The sequence below is a fragment of the Oncorhynchus nerka genome, linkage group LG6 (genome assembly GCF_034236695.1).
Source record: "Oncorhynchus nerka isolate Pitt River linkage group LG6, Oner_Uvic_2.0, whole genome shotgun sequence".
In the NCBI taxonomy this organism is placed as follows: Eukaryota; Metazoa; Chordata; class Actinopteri; order Salmoniformes; family Salmonidae; genus Oncorhynchus; species Oncorhynchus nerka.
In genome coordinates, this window is record NC_088401.1 from 44,220,428 (window position 1) to 44,234,318 (window position 13,891).

At 43.7% G+C, this 13,891-nt stretch overlaps 2 pseudogenes; both read right to left on the minus strand.

Moving 5' to 3' along the window:
- Positions 1-1,020: 1,020 nt before the first annotated feature.
- Positions 1,021-6,864, minus strand: LOC135572062 (immunoglobulin superfamily member 10-like; annotated as a pseudogene).
- A 2,026-nt stretch (positions 6,865-8,890) lies between these two features.
- LOC135572063 (mucin-2-like) lies at positions 8,891-11,795 on the minus strand (annotated as a pseudogene).
- Between the last annotated feature and the right edge of the window lie 2,096 nt (positions 11,796-13,891).

Sequence of the window (13,891 nt, forward strand, 5' to 3'; positions counted from 1 at the left end):
AATATCGTAAAAATACATTTATTTTTTGCTGTTGCTTTTTGGTCTTAATTTAAGGTTTAGTGTTAGGCATGAGGTTAGCTGTATGGTTAGGTTTAAAATCAGATTTTTAAAAAATGACTTTGTGGCTGGGGTAACTAGTGACGACCGCTGATCAGATGCCATCATCTAAAATGTCGCAAATGCATTTGCCTCAAACCTGTTGTCCATGCAAGACAAGTGTCTGATGTATAATACATCTTGAAAGGTTTCAAGTAGTGCACCAATGATGCATGTTTCCCATTTGCACTGGATATCATAGGTCTATTATAATTAAATATGTAGGTCTAGTCATTAAGTAAAATGCACCAGATATGTATTAACAATGTAATTACCAAATTCATGTCACTCACCTAATGAAATATTGGTTCCAAAAGAGCTCGTAGAGTTATATACTGGATCTCCATTTTGATTAGCCCTGTAGAAAACAATTCTAACATTTGTATCACACAAAGCTTCTTTTTACTCTTTATGAAAGGCTCATTTGTTCCAAATGGTTTCTATGAAATCTGAAAGCATGCTCCAGAATTGGATTCTCACTCCTTACAATCAGAGGGCATACAGACGGATTCCGATGTAAGCAATTCCCATTTAGTTTTTTGTATGGTCAGAAGGAACACTAGTCACCTGTAAACTATCTTAGTAAAAAAAAGTTGTATAGTTAAAACAACAATGTGAGTTCAGTCAACAATATACTTAGATATTTACAGACGGGAATATTTATCAATAAAAAAGCATTCTCTAAGGTACATCAGAGGTCAGTTTTTGTTGGTCCATATGCTTATATTTCAGGCAACAATTTAAGCATACTTTTTTATCTTTGCATCATTTTAGTGATATTACTGTTCAGAATATTTGACCCCTGCACAGTAATTACACGGTTACATAATTGCACTGTACATATGGTTTTCTAGACGATTAGGTTTAGAATTCAATTGAAATGGTCAAATATGACTAACTTAGGCACTTCTATTTGGTTATGGCTCAGATCCCCTGAAGATATGTTGCTTTGAAGTCACTTCCTAGAGCATTTTTTGCGTTGCATTTGTAAATCCCTGAATTCATAAGCACTGGATCTTGTATGACAATGTTGCCCTCAACTGTCATGTCAATTCTTTCCTGTGGTGTCAAATGGTTGTTGGGAGCAAGTGTTGTTCTTCCAGGTAGAGTCCATGTCATTTCAGGATTTGGTATGCCTGCGCAGATGCAGTTAAATGTTACTGGCGAGCCCCTGTGGACTGCAGTGATGGAAGGGGTTGCGTTTGTGATATGTGGATGATACACCATAACTGCAACTGGGCATGAAAATGTAGATGATCCAAATGTGTTGGCGGCCTTGCAGACCTAGGTTCTGCTGTCAAATGAGAAAGGTTCCGCTGCTATAAGTTCCCCTGCCGTTTGATGAAAAAGTAATTATCCCACTAACCTGGGGCTTGTTCAGGACCAGGCTGTTTGGTATGGTCCATGTAATCAAGGCCTGTGGCCAGCCATCCACAGAGCACGGCAGGTTCAGAATTTGGCCAAACGTGACATTCATGCCCCTTGTTGTGTCTTGAATCACAGGCTTTCTTCTTGGGTTCAGAGCAAATCACTTCTCTGCTGTCCCAGCCATGTTTTTGCCAGACAACGATAAACACCTTTGTCAGCTGTCACTGGCCGGGCGATGCGCAACATCTCGTTTCCTGGATAGTGAGTGAAGCGTTGGAGTCTAGTGCCAGGCGTCAGAACTGTGCCGTTTGGCAGGATCCAAACAAACTCTGGGTTTGACACCACGGGCAGGACATTCCAGAGGGCCATCACTTCCATCTTGCTTTATTGGTAAAATCTCTGTTCGGCGTGGCGAAGCTAGGCTTTTCTGCTATGGTTGCCTCTCCAAGCTCAATTGCCAGGCTTGCTTCTCCCAAGTGATTTTTGGCCAGATATACATACTGACCCTCATGTAACTTCCTCACTCCACGCAGCTCCAGGCTCCCGCTCTTGTGGACTTGGAAGCGTCCTCCCAGGTGTTGGCAGAGAGAAGCAGTATGGTGTGGCCTAGGCATTGTGTGGCTCAGGCTTTCCCTCCACTCTGCAGTCAAGCAGTGTTGTCTGATAAGATACGGCCAACACTTTCATACTGCTTCTTCCACATTGGTCATTAATGTGTGGCTGTCTTGCTTCTAGTTCATGTTCTTGATGTAATCCCCAGCAGAATTCCTTACCACACAAGCATACTTCCCTTGGTCGGCCTACTAAAGTCCCATCACCTAAGATTTGTTATTTGGTTGAAGACAATATGGGGACGTCATTGCTTGGTGAGAGTCACACAATGGTCGGTGGAGGATCCCCAGTCGCTTGTCAAGTCATATAGGCAGAGTCTCCTAGTTGGGCCGTGAGCAACAGCTGAGCCTTGGATGCGATCGGGGGAGTCAGGACCTACTTTTACGCTTACCTTCATCTCATCCTCCCCCAGCTCATTCTTAGCATGGCATGTAGTATTGTCCCCCTCATCCTTCTGTTCCATTTGTTGCAGCAATAGTGATCAAATCAAACTTTATTTGTCACGTGCTTAATGCAACAAGTGTAGACCTTACAGTGAAATGCTTACTTACAAGCCCTTAACCAACAGTGCAGTTCAAGAAGAGTTAATAAAATATTTACCAAATAACTAAAGTATAAAATAAAAAGTAACACAATAACATAACAATAATAAGGCTATATACAGGGGGTACCGGTACTGAGTCAGTGTGCGGGGGAACAGGTTATTTGAGGTACTTGGAACATGTAGGTAGGCGTAAAGTGACTATGCATAGATAATAATCAGCGCGTAGCAGCAGTGTACATAACAAATGGAGGGGGGAGGTCAATGTAATAGTTGGGGGCCATTTGATTAATTGTTCAGCAGTCTTATGTCTCGGGGTAGAAGCTGTTAAGGAGCCTTTTGGTCCTAGACTTGGCGCTCCGGTATCGCTTGCCATGCGGTAGCAGAGAAAACATTTTGACTGGGGTTACTGGAGTCAATTTTATGGGCTTTCCTCTGACACTGCCTATTATATCGTTCCTGGATGGCAGGATGCTTGGCTCCAGTAATGTACTGGGCCGTACGCACTACCCTCCGTAGCGCCTTACGGTCAGATGCCGAGCAGTTGCCATACCAGGCGGTGATGCAACCAGTCAGGATACTCTCGATGGTGCAGCTGTAGAACCTTTTGAGGATCTGGGGACCCATTCCACATCTTTTCAGTCTCCTGAGGGGAAAAAGGTTTTGTCGTGTGCTTTTCATGACTGTCTTAGTGTGTTTGGACCATGATAGTTTGATGGTGATGTGGACACCAAGGAACTTGAAGCTCTCAACCTGCTCCACTACAGCCCAGTCAATGTTAATGGGAGCCTGTTCTTCCCGCCTTTTCCTGTAGTCCACAATCAGCTCCTTTGTCTTGCTCACATTGAGGGGGAGGTTGTTGTCCTTGCACCACACTGCCAGTTCTCTGACCTCCCTATAGGCTGTCTCATCGTTACCGTTGATCAGGCCTACCACTGTTGTGTAGTCAGCAAACTTAATGATAGTGTTAGAGTTGTGTTTGGCCACACAGTCATGGGTGAACAGGGAATACAGGAGGGGACTAAGGACACACTCCAGAAGGGGTCCCAGTGTTGAGGATCAGTGTGGCAGACGTGTTGTTGCCTACCCTTACCATCTGGGGGTGGCCCGTCAGGATGTCCAGGATCCAGTTGCAGAAGGAGGTGTTTAGTCCCAGGGTCCTTAGCTTAGTAATGAGCTTCGTGGGCACTATGGTGTTGAACGCTGAGCTGTAGTCAATGAACAGCATTCTCACAAAGGTGTTATATTTGTCCAGGTGGAAAAGGGCAGGGTGCAGTGCGATTGAGATGACGTCGCCTGTGCATCTGTTGGGTGGCATGTGAATTGGAGTGGGTCTAGGGTATCCGGGAGGGTGCTGTTGATGTGAGCCATGACCAGCCTTTCAAAGCACTTCATGGCTACCGATGTGAGTGCTACGGGGTGGTATTCATTTAGGCAGGTTACCTTCGCTTCCTTGGGAACAGGGACTATGGTAGTCTGCTTGAAACATATAGGTAGACTCAGTTAGGGAGAGGTTGAAAATGTCAGTGAAGACACTTGCCAGTGGGTCCGCGCATGCTTTGGGTACACGTCCTGGCAATCCATCTGGCCCCACGGCTTTGTGAATGTTGACCTGCTTAAAGGTCTTGCTCACATCGGCTACGGAGAGCTTTATCACACAGTCCTCCAGAACAGCTGGTGCTCTCGTGCCTGCTTCATTGTTGCTTGCCTCCAAGCGAGCATAAAAGGCATTTCACTCGTCTGGTAGGCTTGCGTCACTGGGCAGCTCGCATCTGGGTTTCCCTTTGTAGTCTTTAATAGTTTTCGAGCCCTGCCACATCCGACGAGCGTCAGAGTCGGTGTAGTAGGACTATATCTTAATCCTGTATTGAAGCTTTGCTTGTTTGATGGTTAGTCTGAGGGCATAGTGGGATTTCTTATAAACTTCCAGATTAGTGTCCCGCTCCTTGAAAGCGGCAGCTCTAGCCTTTAGCTAGATGCGAATGTTGCCTGTAATCCATGGCTTCTGGTTGGGGTGTATACGCATGGTCACTGTGAGGACAACGTTGTCGGTTCATTTATTGATGAAGCCGCTGACTGAGGTGGTATACTCCTCAATGCCATTGGATGAATCCCGGAACATATTCCAGTCTGTGCTAGCAAAGCAGTCCTGTAGTGTCACCTCACCACTTCCGTATTAAGCGAGTCACTGGTACTTCCTGTTTTAGTCTTTGCTTGTAAGCAGGAATCAGGAGGATAGAATTATTGTCAGATTTGCCAAATGAAGGGCGAGGCAGAGCTTTGTATGCAGGTTTTTTGTGACATGCTGGTAAAATGTTTGTAAAACTGATTTAAGTTTGCCTGCATTAAAGCCCCCGTTCACTAGGCGTGCTGCTTCTGGATGAGTATTTTCTTGTTTGACTATGGCCTTATACAGCTGGTTGAGTGCGGTATTAGTGCCAGCATCGGTCTCTGGTGGTAAATAGACAAATAATATAGAGAAGTGAGAAAGAGAACTCTCTTGTTAGATAGTGTGGTCTACAGCCTATCATAAGGTACTCTACCTCAGGCGAGCATTACCTCGAGACTTCTTTAATATTAGACATTGCGCACCAGCTGTTATTGACAAAAAGACACCCCCCACCCCTCGTAGCATCTCTGTTCTGCCAGTGCATGGAAAATCCTGCCAGCTCTGTATTATCCTTGTCGTCGTTCAGCCACGACTCGGTGAAACATAAGATATTAGAGTTCTTAATGTCCAGTTGATAGGATAATCAGATTCGTAGGTCATCAGTTTTATTTTCCAATAGTTGCATGTTAGCAAGTAGAACGGAAACAGTGGTAGTTTACTCGCTCGCCTACGGATTCTCAGAAGGCAGCCTGATCTGCGTCCTTTTTTCCCTTTGTACTTTCTTCACGCAAATGACAGAGATTTGGGCCTGTTTCCGGTAGAGCAGTATATCCTTCTCATCGTGGTATATTCTTCCAGTTTGTGGTGAGTAATCACTGTTCTGATGTCCAGACGTTATTTTCAGTCCTAAGAGACGGTAGCAGCAACAATATGTTACAAACAACGCAAACAAACTAACAAAATAGCACAATTGGTTAGTCATCCTCTTCGGCGCCATCTCATCCATTCCCAAAGATGACATCGTGGCCAGAACGATTGTTGTCCATCTGGAGGTTGTTGTTGATCATGGTTCCATCAGGGAGGCTCCAGGACATCTCTGGGTCAGGGAAGCCTGGCCACCCCGAGTGCCACCGCAGAATTTAATTTGCTACTGTCAGTTTGATGCCGATTGACATCTCATTTCACCTCTTGTTGAAAGAAGCATTTATTTTGACGTTCGGTGGCGCATTTTTTAAATCGAGGATGAGGAAGAGAGAATATTAACGTTGGTTGCGAGATACAGAAGAATAAGAAGAACATACAGAAGAAGAAGAGAGAATATTTCCACAGCTTCACAAGCTCTTTAAAGCTTTTGAAGTAAGCTTAAAGGTTTAGCATATCAGGTTTAGGTTTTCTTAACAACTTTTACAAAAGTTGAGTCACTGTGTAAGTTAACATTAGACCTTTGGTTCCATTAACCAGACAGTTAATCAGATAAGAGAGGTTGGTTCCCAATTTAGCTTACCATTATGTTTACATCTGTGCTAGTAATACACACATATACAGTGCAGTGTCATAAGTTACAGTATACAAATGTTTAGCTAATGTGGGGTAACTAGTAGGCTACAGCTGTCAGTGTTCAGCAAGTTAACATTCAGCAATTTCAAATCCATTAACTCAGTTCGATTTTCGTACTTGAACTCAAAACTAACAATTGTTTTATTATCAATCTGTTAACGTTACTCAAAAGACTACCACACTTTGCAGATAGCTTGTTTGCTATCGTAAAGGTGTAAGAAATTACAGCTTTCTAAGTTACTTACTGTAGAGTAGGGCTAGCCATGATCTAACTAGTAACTTAGGCTGGAAGTTGATTTTAAGGTACAGTTATGATCAAGGGGATTTGTAATTAAGATTGAGATTGGACCTAAAATGTCACCCCGTGGGGTCAAAATGATCACAAGAACGGTGAGCAAAAATCCCAGAACCACGCGGGGGGACCTAGTGAATGACCTGCAGAGAGCTGGGACCAAAGTAACAAAGCCTACTATCAGTAACACACTACGCCGCCAGGGCAACTTTTTCCTGTAGTGCCAGACGTGTCCCCCTGCTTAAGCCAGTACATGTCCATGCCCATCTGAAGTTTGCTAGAGAGCATTTGGATGATCCAGAAGAAGATTGGGAGAATGTCATATGGTCAGATGAAACCAAAATACAACTTTTTGGTAAAAACTCAACTCGTCGTGTTTGGAGGACAAAGAATGCTGAGTTGCATCCAAAGAACACCATACCTACTGTGAAGCATGGGGGTGGAAACATCATGCTTTGGGGCTGTTTTTCTGCAAAGGGACCATGACGACTGATCCGTGTAAAGGAAAGAATGAATGGGGCCATGTATCGTGAGATTTTAGGTGAAAACCTCCTTCCATCAGCAAGGGCATTGAAGATGAAACGTGGCTGGATCTTTCAGCATGACAATGATCCCAAACACACCGCCCGGGCAACGAAGGAGTGGCTTCGTAAGAAGCATTTCAAGGTCCTGGAGTGGCCTAGCCAGTCTCCAGATCTCAACCCCATAGAAAATCTTTGGAGGGAGTTGAAAGTCCATGTTGCCCAGCAACAGCCCCAAAACATCACTGCTCTAGAGATCTGCATGGAGGAATGGGCTAAAATACCAGCAACAGTGTGTGAAAACTTACAGAAAACGTTTGACCTCTGTCATTGCCAACAAAGGGTATATAACAAAGTATTGAGATAAACTTTTGTTATTGACCAAATACTTATTTTCCACCATAATTTGCAAATAAATTCATTAAAAATCCTACAATGTGATTTTCTGGAAAAAAAATCTAATTTTGACTGTCATAGTTGAAGTGTACCTATGATGAAAATTACAGGCCTCTCTCATCTTTTTAAGTGGGAGAACTTGCACAATTGGTGGCTGACTAAATACTTTTTTGCCCCACTGTAGGTTTGATTACTAGCATGGGGGAGTTGCCTGTAGCTGGACAGTACAGGTACAAAGTGGAGCCATTACATGGCTTTGATTCTGTTGGGTGGGGTGTTGTGACAGTCGCGGGCTGGGGATTTCCTGCCTGCCGTCCAGGTGCAGAGCTCTCCTGGCTGTACCAACAGCGTAAGTCACAGAGCAATCATCAAGTTTGCAGATGACACAACAGTAGTAGGCTTGATTACCAACGATGAAGAGACAGCCTACAGGGAGCAGGTGAAGGCTCTGGGAGTGTGGTGCCTGGAAAACAACCTCTCCCTCAACGTCAACAAAACAAAGGAGATGATCGTGGAATTCAGGAAACAGCAGAGGGTACACCCCCTATCTACATTGACGGGACCGCAGTGGAGAAGGTGGAAAGCTTCAAGTTCCTTGGCGTACAGATCACTGACAAACAGAAATAGCCCACCCACACAGAGAGTGTGGTAAAGAAGGCACATCAGAGCCTAAATGTGGCTTGTCACTGAAAACTCTCAAACTTTTACAGATGCACAATTGAAAGCATCCTATCGGCTGCTGGTACGACAACTGTACCACCCGCAACCGCAAGGTTCTCCAGAGGGTGGTGCGGTCTGCCCAACACATTTACTGGGGGCAAACTACCTGCCCTCCAGGACACCTACAACACCCGATGTCACAGGAAGGCAAAAAAGATAATCAAGGACAATAACCACCCGAGCCACTATCTGTTCACCCCGCTTCCATCCAGAAGGCGAGGTCAGTACAGGTGCATCAAACCTGGGACAGATAGAAGCTGTTTTTCAATCTATATCAATGTCATCAGATTGTTTAACAGCCACCACAAGCACAGAGAGGCGGCTGCCTACCTACAGACTTGATATCATTGGCCACTTTAATAAATGGAAAGCTAGTCACTTTAATAATGCCACTTTAAGAATGTTTACATATCTCGCATTACTCTTCTCATGTATATACTGTATTATCCTTCACTATCTATTATTTGCTATTTTGCATCTTAGCCGCTCTGTCACTGCTCATCCATATAATTTATACTTATATATTCTTACCCCGTTCCTTTACTAGATTGTGTGTATTAGGTTTTGTTGTGGAATTGTTAGATACTGCTGCACTGTCGGATCTAGAAGCATAAGCATTTCACTACACTCGAAATAACATCTGCTAACCATGTGTTTGTGACCAGTAAAATTTGATTTTATGATTTGATTTGACACTTATAGTCTCCTTTACTGGAGAAGTTGGCTTATTGGACCCCCAGGTTGCCATTAGGCAGCAAAGAGGCTGCCCTGTCAAGAACTCCCACATCATGCACAAAGGTCCTGTCTGGAAGAATCCAGGAGATCTGAGGCTTGCCTGAGGCTACACAGTCTAAGCTTATAGGCTTGCCCAGATACACTGGGACCTCTTTGGAGTGGGGTCATATGATTTTGGGAGGCTAGGTCAGCACAGCCAGGGTAACATTTGTTCAGTGCTGTGCAGAGGTACTGGCCTCAGTCCTGCAGTGTAACGTTTTTAATCACAAAGGTGCCGTTCTTTAGAACTTCAAATCTCTGTCCGTGTTCTGTGTTGGCTTGGATGGTAGCACCGGTTGTTGAAAGTAGAGAGAAGCACATAATTGGTACTCTGGATCAGTCCTGAATTATAATGTTAATGCTGCGAATCATTGTGGAGCTTTTGTCAAGGGTCTCTCTGTCAAATATAACATCATGAAATATTAGTCACTTGTGAGTTGAGCACTCTCAGGTGGTGCCATTTTGTTAATCCATTTTACAAGTGTTTAATCCTTTGGAGCCTCAATTAGCCTATGCATATAGTATTTCTTCCTCTCCTAGAATGTTAACAAGCTTATAAATTATAGTATTTCAGTTGTATATTTTTCTTTATGATGGTAAGCAGACGAGAGGCTGAAGTCATAATGTTCATGCCAAGCATTACAATAGGAGTATTTAAATACCTGTGGAGACTTTGGGCCAGGAGAGTGCTGGCTGTGGGTCTCCTGATGCTTCACAAGGCAGCAGCACATCACCCTCAGCCATGGCAGACACACTGACTGTTCACATAGGTGAGATCATAGACTTCACCCCACTACCCATCAGGTTGGGGAACGGCACCTCGGGCCCCAGTGGCTATAGTGCCTGCGGCTGCCTTGCAGGACACTGGCTGTGGAGTAGGGTCTTATGATGGGCACGGGGTGGGAGGTGGTGGAGGGCACAGGCTGGTAGTTAAATGATGGAGTGCGAGGCTGGTAGTGAGGTCTGTGTGTAGGGTGACTGATCTTGGGCTTAGGTGTTACTCTCTTCTCTAGTTGAGACAGGCTCAGCTCGACCGCATTTCAATATGTTGTTGAGCATGGAGAGCGTTAAGAGGTCCTGCTGTCTGTTCCTGCTGTCTGGGCCTGGGCCCCTGTGGGGTGGGTATGATCAGCAGAGCTACCGGGCCACTGCCCAGTGAAGCAGAAATGAAAGATGTGGGCCTGACAGTCTTGGCTGTGATTTCTGGTCGATTGGTGACCCCGACCCCTGGGGGGAAAGCCAGGGCCTCTCTGTAAAGGCAAGATATGGCCCTGAACCATGAACTGAGGGCCACGCTGGAAAGCGGCTGTAAGGGCAATAGGGGATGGGAGCGCGGGGTGAAGAGGTGGTTTGAACCCTCCTTTGGACGTGCTGTTGGTGGATCCAGGGGTGGATGGAGAGATAGTGACTGTCAGGTTTAGTTTTAAAGTGATCCTCTTTATTTTTGTCTGTGTTTGTGTATCTATTTCTTACAATGTCCTCCCGAGGAGTAATGCCTTTTGCAGCGGGTGTTCTCAAATGTGTTTGTGTTTTATCAACTTGTGATATTTAGGAGGTTGATTTTGAATATGGATTTTTGTTATAGGTGTTTCTGGCTGTGCAGCTACCTTGACTTTAGACATGACCTGTGTTTCCATAGTAACCATGTCACGTGACATGTTTCATATTCATAACATAATACGAGTGGGCTTTGTAGTTATCTTTGCGGATGTTTGCCTGTTTTGGGTAGTCTGTCTGATAAGCGTCCTGTTTGTTTGAGTTCTCCCGTGTCCTCATCTCAGTTGGGGAGGCATATTTCCAGGCTCTGGTGTGGTGATTGTCTCTGGTGCAGGTACATGCTCTCTGTTTGAAGTGTTAAATACACTAGGGTCTTTCACCTCTGGTGTTAATGATTTTATGTGAATGATATCTGATTTTGCTATAGCGGTGCTGGATCAAGGATTTGATCAACAAGCTCATTGTCATCATGCGTTAAAATAGTGGGTATTTCTTCTGTAATTATTGTCCTCCATTTTAAAATTGTCATTGCGTGGTGCAGTAGATTCATGTTTTTTAACTGTTGTGTTTTGAGGGAGGGTCATCTGTTGTTGGGTTCTGGGTGAGTTCTGAGGTCGAAACCGTCTCTGTTGGGGTCTGCCCCGTCTATAAGGGGGTCTCTGTCTGTTAGTCCAAACAGGATTGGGATTCACTTTCTTCTTCTCTCTCTCGACATGCTTGTCCTCTAGCTGCCCTGGTTGTGAGATGGATTGAGGAGTATCAGTAACAGACAGGTTTATGACCGAGTCTGAGTCTCTATTTGGATCTCCTCTACCACAGTTCACAGGTGGTGCTTTCCATCTTGTGGCCTGTTTTCAAGGTGGAGGTCGTAAAGGTTCAGGTTGCTTTTCGGAAAAGTCAAATTCTCCTTCTGTTTCTTTTGAATTTTTAACCAGGCAAGTCGGTTAAGAACAAACTATTATTTACAATGACGGCCTACCCCGGCCAAGCCCTAACCTGGGTACGCTGGGCCAATTGTGCGCCGCCCTATGAGACTCCCAGTCACGGCCGGTTATGATACAGCCTAGAATCAAACCAGGGGCTGTAGTGATGCCTTTAGCACTGAGATGCAGTGTCTTAGATCGCTGCACCACTCGGGCTCACAGTTTTGGTTTAAGAATGGCTCTTGAAGGGATTTTTAGTTAAGGTTGTGGCTGGAGGAGGAGGAGTAGTAGTTGTTGTGGCAGTGGTCGAAATTGTAGTAGTTGTAGTTTTTTTAGTGGTGGTAGTAGTAGTGGGTTTGGGAGTGGTCACAGGGGTTTTGGCTGTCATTGTCATTGCCGTTTTTGTAGTTGGTGGTTGTCTTGTAGGTGGTACTGTCAGAGGCTTAGCGTTAGCTTTGTATATATACACTACATTCCATATATGTATATATATATGGAATGTAGTGGAGTACATAAAAAAGTGTTACGTAATTTACACGACTGGACTTGAAAGGAACACCTCAGTTGACTCGACGAACCGGTGCCCCTGCACATTGACTCTGTACAGGTACCCGTATATATAGCCTCGCTATTGCTATTTTTCTATTTGCTATTGTTATTTTTCTATTTGCTATTGTTTTTTTTGTTTTTACTTTTGTTTTTTTTCACTGAGCACATATTTTTCTTAAAACTGCATTGTTGGTTAAGGGCTTGTAAGTAAGCTTTTCACTGTAAGGTTGTATTTGGCACATATGACATACGATTGGATTTGATTCATTACACATTGAAACTGTGCTTACACCTAGTGGACATTAAGAGGAACTACAACACACACAATAACCTTTAAACAGATGGATGCTTTACATATATTGCTCTTTCTTATTAGACACTACTATATATGTCCAATAAAGAGACATTCAAAAGTCGGAATGTAAAGCACAAACGACTGGACAGTTCTTTAATAGCAGCTGTAGTGAGTCAAGCATCTTGGGGTTACCTGAAATAGGTCAAAGCATATATTAAATTGAACTCAACATCTTCGACACAGACAGACACAAGTTACCTGCTATATTTGGGCAACAGGATTAACACTTAAGATTGTATTTTGCTATGTTTCTGTAATACAAGTAGGCTGGTATATACAGTATCATTGGTAACAATTGTGTACAAACCACCTAGATAATAAAATATTGGAGCTAGCAGTCATTTTTTAAGTTACATGTTAACCATAGCGATAGCTTAATTGAGGCGCAGTAAAGTTCACCGGCGAATGCCGACACACACTGAAAGTAATAACTAAAACAACGAACAAGAAATGATGGAAGATACCAGAAAGAAGACAGACATTTTTTGAAATAAACGTGGTCAGTGAAAAACTAAATTACATAGCCCACTCCCTTCCCGGTATCTTATTCTGCCACCCTACAACTTTGTATGCGTTGTTTGTTGGCAACCTTGTTATTTACAATATTTTTATAACAGTTTCCTCTTAGAACGCTCCACAAATTATACCCACCCTTTTTTTTTCCTGAACCATGCAGGTGGAATTTGAGACTTTACTTTTTATATGAAAACATACACTCCTGTGTCTTCACCTGTCACACCCTGATCTGTTTCACCTGTCTTGTGCTTGTCTCCACCCCCCACCAGGTGTCTCCCATTTGTCCCCGTTATCTCCTATGTATTTATACCTGCGTTTTCTGTCATCTTGTCCCATCAAGTTCTACCAGTGTATTTTCCCATTTATGAGTTTCTATGGCTGCTGTTTTCTAGTCCTCCCGGTTTTGACCATTCTGCCTGCCCTGACCCTGCCTTCCATTCTGTACCTTTCTGACACTGCCCTGGATTACTGACCTCTGACTGCCCTTGACCTGTCGTTTGCCTGCTCCCTGTTTTGTAAATCAATATCTGTGATTCAAACTGTCTGGGTCTTATCCTGATATCACCTGTACACTTACTGTATATTTATTTTATGTTTTTGTTTCCATAGCATTTGCTTTTATGGTTAATATGCATTTTGTTTCTTTATAAGCTGTTTTTTTCAGCTAAAGCTGACATTCTTTGAGGGACTATCCCAATGGTAATGCCAGTACAATATGTTTTTGTCACTCCTGCTCCCCCTCTCTGACACTCGAGGGCGCTAGGCTGCCCACCTGTCACCATCGTTATGCAGATCAGGGCTTCATTGGACTTACCTGGACTCCCTCACTTTATTGAATGCCTCCCCTATATCTGTCTATTCCTGAGTTTGATCCCGTGTCAGCATTAATGTCATTTTGTTTTCCCTGTCCAGACACTGTTTATCAACTGTCCAAGACACTGTTACATCGCAATTATTTTTGTTTGAGTTGGTGCTACAATCAGTTGCAACAAAGTTTTTGATTTAGATGTACAACTACCTTTTAATTTAAGTAAGTTATAGTTTTTCAGTTTACTTTAAATATT